The sequence below is a fragment of the Zootoca vivipara genome, chromosome 5 (genome assembly GCF_963506605.1).
Source record: "Zootoca vivipara chromosome 5, rZooViv1.1, whole genome shotgun sequence".
Lineage (NCBI taxonomy): Eukaryota > Metazoa > Chordata > Lepidosauria > Squamata > Lacertidae > Zootoca > Zootoca vivipara.
Genome location: NC_083280.1, coordinates 59,843,333 through 59,853,332, shown reverse-complemented (window position 1 = coordinate 59,853,332; position 10,000 = coordinate 59,843,333). Strand labels below are relative to the sequence as shown.

At 36.6% G+C, this 10,000-nt stretch overlaps 1 protein-coding gene across 6 annotated transcripts in view; it reads left to right on the top strand.

Annotated features, from left to right (window-relative positions):
• Window positions 1–10,000, top strand: part of EBF3 (EBF transcription factor 3) — a 178,158-nt gene that overhangs the window by 22,391 nt on the left and 145,767 nt on the right. The gene's annotated exons all lie outside the window — the stretch shown is intronic.

Genomic DNA, 10,000 nt, shown 5'->3' with positions numbered 1-10,000 from the left:
GAAATATGCACCACCAGTGGAGAGTAATGCTAATGTTTAAGTAGCTGAAATAGCTGTTTGCTTAGTGGAGAATGTTAGGTATCTGACAGAAGGGACATCTCTCTTATTAGTAATCAAATAGGGCTGACCAGTTGTTGCCATCACTCTGGGATTGTGTCAGGCAATTGAGAACAAGTTCAACACTTTATGGAACTCAAAGTACCAAAAATCAATATATTTGCCTTTTGTTTTAGCTATGGAAATAATACAGCAGTGGATTGTTGCCTTGTGAATGGAATTTATTACGTATTTTATAGTGTACCGGTATATCTGTTTGAAAGTTTAGGAATCTTAGTTGAATAGTTAACAGAAAGAGATTTCCTACCGATGTTAATTATGATGTGATCTTGGAATATATTTTATCAAGTAAAGTCTTCTGGTTTTCTAGAGCTTTGTAATTTTTACATTTTAAACATGTTGAACAGCATATAGGTGTTAAGTATGGTGTACAGGTTAAATGCAAGTGGTACAGCATAGTGTGTGCACAGTCATGCTTAAATATAGATGTTGGACACAGTGATCATTTCCTCAATATTGAGCTTACGTCAATAAATGTACCAGCACTTTGCACTGACAGTATATGAATACAATGGATTGCATCACAAATAACTTTTATTATTGTTAAGTGAGAAATACTTACTGATATACTTGAACAACTGGCAGTGTGTGTGTGTGTGTGTGTGTGTGTGTGTGTGTGTGTGTATTATTTAGGAACAAAATACACAATATCATTGCTTTTATACTTCCCTATATCTATCCCAAAAATGTTATAATTTGATATTCTAGAAGCATGAGAGGATAAAAAAGCACTTGGGTAATGGGTTTACCATGTTTATTTGAATAAAGAAGATTGAAACTCCATTTACGCTTTGCACAAATGCTTTTGAGATCTTAATTATTGATGAAAAATCTGCTATGCTTCTAAAATTGAAGATATGGCAATTTTATAGGAATTTTAATCACCTCCTACATTAAGAAATGTAAAGGTAAGGCCTGATTTTGCATAATGTAAAAAAATGTATATTTTAGCCTTCTTAAGAGTTGTCATTTATAATGACAACCTTCTATTAGCACTTTGTTGCATACTCTGCTGCACTAGGAATTGTTGTTATTGCACTCTCAGTACTTTGACATACATTTTAAAAAGTGCTGCATTTAATGCTTACATAAAAATTAATTCAGCTAGGTTATAAGAGGAAAATATATTTTGATAGAATGAATCATAAGATTGGTATAGTCTTTGGGGAGTATCAAATTGCATTTTGGATTTCTAATAATAATTTGTTTTGGATTGACGCATGTGTTCCTAGTTTATCACTTAAATTTGCTGATGGCAGAGCAGAATTTCTAGGCTGTATATCCTCTTCAGCATCACAGAATAAAATAGTCTAGTTAAATTTGTGGGTCAGTTTACAGCTTCTCACATGAAGTGTTAGCACTTGGCTTAAAAATTAGATACCATATACTTTACTAGATCTTTTTGGCATTTGGATACATATACCAGGTTTTGACCAGGAACATTTGAACTCTTGAGGATATCAACCCGTATTTCAAATGGGTATTGTGATATTTGGCTATGCATTTGTTCTGGGGGAAAAGAAAGACTATTTTTTATAACTTAGAATTTATTTTGCAATGGAATCAATGAAAAATGTGAAATAGCTGTATAATATAGAGGTGATCAATTAGGCACCATTACAAAATTTCAAATAAAATGATTTTGCATAGTAGCAAGTTAAAATAGTTTCAACTTTTTAATGTAAGGGTGTAAAATTTTGCACAGTACAAACTACTTCTTTTATAAGCCTTTTCCCTCATAGGAACGTTTTATATATTTTAGCTAGATTTCCCCACCCTCTTGAACACATTTCTTTAAAAGTAGTTGTAGTTCTTTCTCTTTTTTTGACAATGTTTTGTCTTTTTTTAAAAAAATGTCATCCCTGTAATGGATACTGTGCACAAAAGAATACTATAAAGTAATTGTAGCCAAAGAATACCTAGAAAAAAGAAAGAAAGAAAAGTGTCCATGGGAAATTAGGCTGCCCCAAAGAAAGTCAAATAAAAGAAAAGCCCTATATTTTTATGTAGGACTGCTGAAAAGGATGAGAGTATCATTTTCATAGTGGAATAATGTTTTCTGGGAAAGCACAAAAGCAGATGTTCCTCATTAGGAACACCCATTGTCTACATATCACAACTATGAAGAGATAAATCTATCCTATTTCACCCATACATTCCAATGGCTGTAAATGATTACAGGATGCCGCTATAACTGCTAAACCAAAACCACACTGTGTGCTAAAATAATTCTTTTCTGCCATCATAATATTTTATTGGAAGGTATGGAAATTCCTGGTAAGAGACATCCTTTTGACTTTTCCTTTCCTTGTTTGGCTAGAATATATAACAGTGTCCAACTGTTGAAAACTGAAGAGACTGATTGCGAAAGAACATGGGAAGTCAGGGTTACATTACTATCACAACATTAAGAAGCAACTTGCTGGTTAAAACAATGGCAGATCTGCCTGTGCACACTGAATGAGCTTGCAAAGTATTGCTGAGAGCATGCTTCGCATCATTTTTCCAGATGGTACTATCACAGTCGTACTGTTAGTTGGCATCTCTGTGGGTAGTAAATACTCTCCCTCCCCAATAAATCTGGCATTATTCTATAGAGTTTAGAAGACTTATAATTCCTAGTGTGTTCTACTTTTCTGTATAAACGCCAGACATCTGTTTATCCCATTTTCTTTCATACAGAGTTTGGAATAGCTTTAGTTTTTTGAGGGTGGTGGGGGGGAGAAGAAATTTTGTCATATTTAACAGCTGCTACAAACTTCCAACCCTGTGGGCTCTTAAAATACTTTTCAGCTGACCTCAGATTTTATACATAATTGACATTGTTTGCAGAGAAAAAAATGCCCCTCTGTAGTTAACCTTTCATAGTCACTATGTAACTTTGTATTGTCTTCATTCCCGTTTCAGTGTGAGGGAAAGCTTTAATAGTTTGTATCTTTCAGAAGGCTGATGAAATTATCAAGTTTTGTTTCATGCTTTAGATTTCCAAGAAATAGCTTTATTTTACTTGTAGATAAAGTTTGTTCCTTCAGAGTAATTGTAGAATGGTAGCTGCAGACTGATTGGAGGTGGTGTTTTTTTTTAGTCAACAGTGTTTCCTTTCACTTCCTGTCACAAAGGTCAAAGAAAGCTGACCTTTGCTGGCAGTCCTAGTCACTGAATTATTCATGTGATTGACTTTTTGTCAGTGCACACAGTTGTGCTCTGGGACATTTTATTCATTTACCTCATTTAAAGAGCCTTTCTGCACCTGTTCAAGTATTAATATCATGTAATTTGGGCCTAATGCCGATTTTGCTGAACACTCATTATATTTTTTATTAGCTATATTTCCAAACGATTATGTATGATTATTACCAAGCCTTACAAACAGCAATGGGTTATTCCCTAGACCTTTACATCTTCTTGTCAGGTTGTTTTCAGAAGCAAGGAGGATAAACATTTGACCAGTCCCAATGTTTTTATTCCTACTCCATATCCAACCAGAGAACTTAAAGCTTTTCCCTTATGGCTTTGTGAAAGCATGATTAAATCCAACTCTGCAGAAGCTGTACAAATGCCAGCATTTATAAGGTCAACGCTTTTGTTAAAAATGCTATGTAAATGAGGATCTGCAAAAAGGGACATTAAATAAAATTAAATTCATTGTCTTCTTTAATGTCATTTACATTTTGGCTAAGCCCTGGCCTGTCAAGGAGGATTTTAAAAATAATTTTAATTACACATCATTTAGGGATCCAAGGTTGTCTATTCAGTAGCATTTGGATAACCTGCAAAGCGTTGTCTGTTTATTAACTTCTTAAATGACAAGTTGTCATTTAATCTGCATAATGCAATGAAAACAGTGCATTTTATTGTAAAATGTTCATTCTTAGTTTTCTTTAAGGAGTGCATGTAATTACTGTAGAATAGGCCTAGGAATTGTTTTTTCTTTTCGCTTTTAATGTGTCATGTAGTCGAAAGTATATTTCTAAAGTTGTTAGATTTGTGGGAGAACAGTATTTTATGTTGCTATAGGTGATTGACATAGACTACATCATTGTAATCAATCAGAGATGGCTGTGAGTGGATAGCGTCAGTTTTTACTTCTACCGTAGGTGCACAGGTGAAGGTGTTCTTTTGGATAGTTTGCAAGCAAATAGATTATCCTAGTATTCTTGAGATAAAGATACATCAGATCTATCTATAGCTATAGCTATGTCTCCAGGGGAGCTTCACATGATAAGGTTGCAATTAACATCCATCTGAAGTCAATGGTGAAATTACCATAGATTTTAATGCATGTGTGTTATGTGAAAACCTTGTTCAATATATGGACTATGAAGTCACAAAAATGAGCTGCATATGTAAAACTATTTAACTTGGCAATAATGAACTCAGTGCTTTAGAAGAAATGTTCCAAGTCATTATGCTGCAAATTTTCTTTCTTTGTTGAAATCAGATCTGCACAACGCAATGCCTGAAGTAGGTCTGCTCCATCACTCCTTAAAGTGAGAGTGAAAGCCTTGTGTTCTGTTGTGCCAAAGTCAGCAAGGAGGCCTAGAGATAAGGCACTGGAGGTGGGTGGAAACAAGGGGGTGAAGAAGATAGGAGAAATGGATATAATTGACAGAAAGGGGTGTGAAAATATATGTGGTGGGGTAAATGTAAAAAAAAAGAGGGTAGCAGATCTATACTTGAATAGAGAGAAGAGAGAGCATTGTAGAAAGCAGGAAAAAAGTAAGAGCAACACCTAAGGGGTGAGAAAATACTGGGTACGTCAGATATGGAGGTGCAAAGATACCCGTGGGGGTGGAGAAATTTAAAGGGTGGCAAGTGACAGATGTGGACTTTTAGAGTTCTATGTGATGTGAGAACAGAAAACGGGTGGTAATAGAAATGCAGGTACAGGTATAGGTGAATGCTATGGGAAGGAGAGAAAAAAGTTGGGATACCTGAGAAATAGAAGATAGGTTGTTGGCAAAACAGAAAAAAAGGTGATAGGAAGGACATGTCTTGGTGGTATTATGGAGCCCATATGCAATGCAGTGGGGGGAGGAGAGAAAATGCTCTATAGTGCAGAAAGAGAATGCGGAAAGATGATCAGAAAGTGTTCAACAGTAGTCAGTCATGATCTGTAATAGTAACCACTTCTTAAAACCACAGTTAATTAAGGCTGCAATCCTATATTGACTTGCTTGGAAGTAAGCCTCATCGTAGCCATTGAGGCTTAGTTCTGAGTAAACATGCATAGGATTGCTGTGCTGTAAATTACCTATTACGGTTGTCAAAGGATGCACTCATATGCATTTTTCTAAATAGTTCTTAAATTACTACTTAATGTGTTAGACATGGGGTTTTGCACGTAGTTCTCTCATTCTACTGTACTCCCCCCCCCAATGGAGCAAAATATGTTTGTATTGCATTCAGTAGAAGTCCTTTGCAAAAGAATAATAAAGTAGTGTGTTTGTGTGAGAAAGGAAAAATGGGGAAAGGGATTTAAGCAAAGCTGTCAAAAACTATTTTACAAGAAGTACCCTGATACAAACCATCCACTGCTTCTGTTAGAGCCTTATCAGGTGAAAGGCAAAGATACTACCAGAGCCTGTAATTTTGTTAGGATGCCTTTGATGAATTGGATTAGGTTATGGAAAAATCTTTTAAGCACAGAGTTCTGGTACACATGCATACAGGAAGTAAATATTATCTATAAATAGAAATTTATAAAAACAACAAATCGTGAACCAATTATAGGATAAGCTGTTGCAATGAAACATTTCCAGTAACAAAATTATAACATTTTTAAGAAAGGGAATCAAAATTAATATCTCTATTATGCATAAAAATCTAAAATATATTTAGGGAAAGGATATGTTTTGTTTACAATCAACATAGATGCAACAGTGTCCAGTTACTTTTGCAAAGATGGTGAATAATTTATTAGACATGGGAACCCAAGGGGTTAAGTGTGGCACTGGGAGACACTTTGGAGGAGATGGAAATTCCAAGCTCTAAGGATGGAAATTGTCACTGCAGATGCCAGGAAGTGATTGACAAGCAGGGCTACAGGAAGTGAAAACTCAGGGAGCTTAACCTGTACTTGGCAAAGCTTCCAGAGCTTACACACTAAGAAAATGAAAACCATTCACCTCGGTCAGGCTTTCAGAATACAAGCTCTTCTTGTTTGTTTATCTTAATAGCAAATCTTACAAAAATGTATGTGGTCAAGATCATTTAAAAAAACACCATATAGATTGCATTGGAATTATTAATGTTTTGAAAATAAAAGGAATGGCCTCAATTTGGAAAATAACCAAAGGTGGGTAATTTTACAGGCATGGAGATTCACATATGTGCTTTGTAAACTGGCTTCTGATAGTTAAATTTTTATGTGAAATTGTATGTCTTTTTTTGTTAAATCACCTGATTGATTAACTATATAGGGTTCCCTATATATGGTTATGGTTCCCATCTTCTGTTAAAGAAGTACTACCTATTTCTCTTAGAGAAGAGGAATAAAAACTTTAAAGTATAACCATCCTGTATTAAGTGGGAAAGTAGTGTGTTTTATACAGTTTGCACACTCTAGTGAGTTGGAGTTTGTGGAAAGCGAACTCATATCTCTCCGAGTATGAATGTGCCGCACATGGGCGTATGTGTGCGCACATATGTGTGCTGCACACACAAACTCTTGCTGTTGTTAGAAGATGCAATTTACTTTTATATTGCTGGGGTGTGTGAGTGTCTTTCACACACTCTCTCTTAAAAGAAAACAAAGCATTTGCCCCTAAACATTTCACAGCCACCAAAGCAACCAAGAGCCAGTCATCATCTGCTTGTGGTGCTATGAGTATATAAAATAAACGGAATCATCTGACAACAGCAGTAAGGATAGTGTTATGTTCTCCCATAGTTAGGAAATGAGTTTAACATGTGTGGAAAGGAAGAAGCTTACATTTGTGTTGTTGTAAGACATGTAGCACTGGCCTGGGTAGCGGAAGAAGTCGGCTCCAGCTTGTCTATAGTGAAAGACGAAACACGGTTACACATCTGGTGAGAAAGAACAGTCTTTTGCCGAGACAGCCTTCTCTCTCTCTCTCTCTCTCTCTCTCTCTCTCTCTCTCTCTCTAGCTTGAAAGAAACTATTTTGATAGAAACAAATCTATGGGGGTTGGGAAAGCCTATTAGCAGCCCTGAACCCACCAGAATATCTCTGGACTTAACGATAAAGGCTTGGAGCACTGTTGGATGTGGGAGTCGGTTCAGATACCCGGAAAAATCCTTGGTAAATGCATAACCAGGCAATATTGTCACTCCATGAGCGCTTCTGTAGAGAGCTAAAAGGACATTCAGGCAGTAATTAATCTATATGTTAGTGAAATTGTTGCAAAAGAGGCCTTCAGTGATAGAATCATGGGAACGTGTTGTAGGTTGATTTAACCACATATGCAGAATATAGATAAATGCATCGGGGAGATGCATTCACCCTACTTTTTGCCTTGGGAACTTATCCCTGTTCAAATGTTAAGTTCAATTAGATGAAGTTCTTGCATATTAACACAGCTTCCTAACCCTCCCCCTTACTTAATCCAAGTCATACTCTCATAGCTAGCCAAGCTGTTGTTATATCACGATAAATAGGTTGATTGCCTTTTGTTTTAAATAGGCACCAGTAAAACTAAATCGGCTTTGATATTGGCAAATTGTCAGGAATGACCGCAATCCAAACTAGATTGTTATTTCCATTAGAAATTAACGTAGATGTTTTGAGATGTATGAAATTCATTGAAAGAAGAAGCATCTCATCCAGTTCAAATATTTGATAATTTCATTGCTGCATTTTTGTCGGGGTTCTATGATTGTTAGGCACCTCAAGAATGCATTGGATGGAAAGACATGATACAAATGTATTAGATGGCAGTTATATTATGACAATCTCCCCATGGTCATGAACTTGTGATCTAAAAGAGGGCACATGGAGACAACTGTGATCATTTTCTTGATTTTGGCAGCTGGAAAATTGCAGCTAAGATCATGGAAAGTGTTGCAGATTTATTGTCGGACTAGAATCAAAACTTAGTGATGCTTAGAGCAGAGCCACTGGAATCAATGAGACTTCAATTATACATGACTAACATAAGTCCCACTGATTTCAGTGGGTCTACTCTATGGGTAGGCAAACTAAGGCCTGGGGGCCAGATCTGGCCCAATCGCCTTCTAAATCCGGCCCGCGGATGGTCCGGGATTCAGCGTGTTTTTACATGAGTAGAATGTGTCCTTTTCTTTAAAATGCATCTCTGGGTTATTTGTGGGGCATAGGAATTCATTTATTTTCCCGCCCCCCACAAGGTCTGAGGGACAGTGGACCAGCCCCCTGCTGAAAGTCTGCTGACCTCTAGTCTACTCTAAGCATGGCTTAGAAATTTGCTGCAGCATATATCAATGTTGACTCTGAATCCTCATTCTGAATGTGCTGTGAGTTTTTTCAATATAATGGTTCTAGGATTGAAACGCAAGTGCAAAGCTGTAAATTTCTTGAAAAAATCAACACCTTAAAAGGGGGCATTTTCAAAATAAAATTTGATGTGAGAGGAAACATGAAAGTTCACATGACAGGGGAAAGCCCAAGCTTTAGTATTTTTTCATTTTGTTAAATAACTTTAACATCCGATTCCTTATCAGCTATCTGAAGTGGTAGAGTCCAGCAAGAGCTATCCCTTACGATTTGCTTGATAGTGTAATTGGGCTTTCAGGATATGCATACAGTGGCTTTTTTTTAAAGGTATCGTGCCTTAGTGTCCTACAGCATGCAATCCTTCTGCAAGATCTGCACTATACTGCATCTAAGGTTGAGGATGCAAACTGCAGAGATACATTATAGCTGGTGTGAATATAATTTTTAAGAGAGTTGAAAGTGATATGCTAAAGGTATTAATTCATGTGCCCCCCCCCAATTTCTTTTGTTATACCAATACCTCTGGTCAAAAAGGCTTTGTAGTTTATTTAAGTGGACATTGAAGGTGATATGAGAAATGAGCTGTGTTCTGCAGTGTTATCCCACTACTAACTCCAGCACACTGAAGAAACTTATGATCCATCTCTTGCTTGAGGTGGTGTAATCTGCATACTTTCTGGAGTAATGTTGTTTTGGTTTGCCTCATTCCACTCTATTCCTATTCCTTGTTTAGAAAGTATCCCGCAGCCATTCCTTTGCTATCCTGCCACATCAGGGTGTCAGGAAGGTAGTTGCAGATGTGGCCTAACATGATAGGTTTTTCCACATCTGTCTAGCTTTAGAGAAAAGAGCTGCCATTCACTTTGAAACTACAAGACAAACTAGGATATCATGTGTTAACTGTTAAACTGGGGGGAACAGTAGTTACATACTGATGACTGCTTAACTCAAAATCATTTGGTGGCATAGCAAATATACCAGATTGTAGCATATAACTGCCTTTGTTATTCATCACATTTTGTTTTAAATTACACCGTCCCTTTATACATAAATTTTGGCAACAGTCCAAAGTGCTACTTTAGTTATACCTAAGCTTGTGCATGGCCAGTAGAATGTTTGACTTCACTCCCCACTTTGTACAGTAGACACCACATATCACTCAGTTTTTGAAAGTCGCTTCATTTTCAAAAGTGTGTTTCTGTATGGGATGGGATGAGGTTGAGGTGGCTAAATGAGAAGCTGAAATCCAAAGTCCCTCTGGGTGCACTGAACTAGTTTCATGGTCCTGGCGCACTGGAATCCTAGCTATTGCTTTATATGCATGTTTGTGTGTGTAGAAGTCAGAGGTTTAGCCTTTAAGCATCTCAGTTTATTTCCACAAGTTATCCTTCAATGTTCTGAGTAGAAAATTGGATTTTCTGTTTTACAGTGTAAAGCGAAATGGATAAA